The sequence below is a fragment of the Sminthopsis crassicaudata genome, chromosome 6, assembly GCF_048593235.1.
Source record: "Sminthopsis crassicaudata isolate SCR6 chromosome 6, ASM4859323v1, whole genome shotgun sequence".
Classification (NCBI taxonomy): Eukaryota; Metazoa; Chordata; class Mammalia; order Dasyuromorphia; family Dasyuridae; genus Sminthopsis; species Sminthopsis crassicaudata.
This window is the reverse complement of record NC_133622.1, coordinates 45,887,859-45,889,602: the sequence shown is the minus strand read 5'-3', so window position 1 is coordinate 45,889,602 and position 1,744 is coordinate 45,887,859.

Sequence of the window (1,744 nt, the reverse complement as noted above, 5' to 3'; positions counted from 1 at the left end):
AATACTACCCAAATTAATCTACTTATTCAGTACCATACCAAACTCCCAAGAAATTATTTTACAGATGTAGAAAAAATTAATAACAAAGAATTTCAAGGGAGTTAATGAAAAAATGCAAATGAAGATGGCCTCACTGTACCAGACCTAAAGCTTTTTATAAAGCAGATGTCATCAAAACCATTTGCTACTGGCTAAGAAATAGAATAATTGATGAGTGGAATATATTAAGTTCACAGAACAAAATTGTCAATGACTATAGTAATCTAGTGTTTGACAAACCCATAGACCCCAGATTTTGGGATGAGAAATCTCTATTTGACAACAATTGCTGGGAAAATTGGAAATTGGTATGGCAAAATCTAGGAATTGACCTATGTCTAATACCCTATACCAAGATAAGGTTGAAATAAGTTCATGATTCAGACATAATGAGTGATATTATAGGGAAATTAGAAGAACAAAGGAGAGTTTACCTTTCAGATCTGTGAAGGAAGGACATTTGGTCAAAGAACTAGAGTACATTATGAAATGCAAAGTAGATATTTTTTATTATATTAAATGAAAAAGTTTTTGTACAAACAAAATCAATGCAGAAAAGATTAAAAGAGTAGCAATAAATGGCAAAAACAATTCAAGGATTCTGATAAAGACCTCATTTCCAAAACATAGAGAAAATTGACTCAAATTTATAAGAATTCAAACCATTCTCCAAAGTGATAAATGTTCAAAGGATATGAACAGACAATGTTCAGATGAAGATTGAAACCATTTCTAGTCACATGAAAAGATGCTCTAAATCATCTTTGATAAGAGAAATGCCAATTAAGACAACTCTGAGATACCAATACACACCTCTTAGATTAGCTAAAATGGCAGGAATAGTAATGATGAATGTTGGAGGGGATGTTAGAAAATTAGGACACTAATACATTTTTGGTGGAGTTGTGAACTGATGCAACCATTCTGGAAAGAAATTTGGAATTTATGCCCCCAAAATTAATAAGCTGCACATACCCTTTGATCCAGCAGTGTTTCTACTGAGTTTAAATATCCCAAAGACATCTTAAAGTAAGGAAAGGGACCCACAACTGCAAATATGTTTGTGACAGCCCTTTGTGTAGTGGCAAGAAACTGGAAACTGAGTGGATGTCCATTAGTTGGAGAATCACAGAAAAAATTATGGTGTATGAATGTTATGGAATATTATTGTTCTATAAGGAATGATCAGTAAGATGACTTTAGAGAGGCCTGGAGGGACTTATATGAACTGATGGTGAGTAAAATGTGTAGAACCAGGAGAAGAGAAAGATTTTACATTGATCAATTCTGGTAGACAAGCCTCTTCTCAGCAGTAAGATGATTCAGGCCAGTTCAAATGGTCTTGTTATAAAGAGAGCCATTTAAACCCAGAGAGAGGACTGTGGGAATTGAATGTGCATCCCAACATAGTATTTTCATTTTGTTGTTGTTGCTGTTGTTTGCTTGTTTTTGTTTTCTTTCTCATTTTTTTTTCCTTTTTTGATCTGATTTTTCTTGTACAGCATGATAATTGTGGAAATATTATAGAATAATTACATGTTCCACACATAGTGGATTGTTTGTCATCTAGGGGAGGGAATAGGATAAAGGGAAGGAAAAAAATCTGGTTTTGCAAGGGTGAATGTTGAAAATTATCTAAGTATGTTTTGGAAATAAAAACCTTTAATAAAAAAATGCTGCATCAGTTGCTCTTTTTACGTGTATG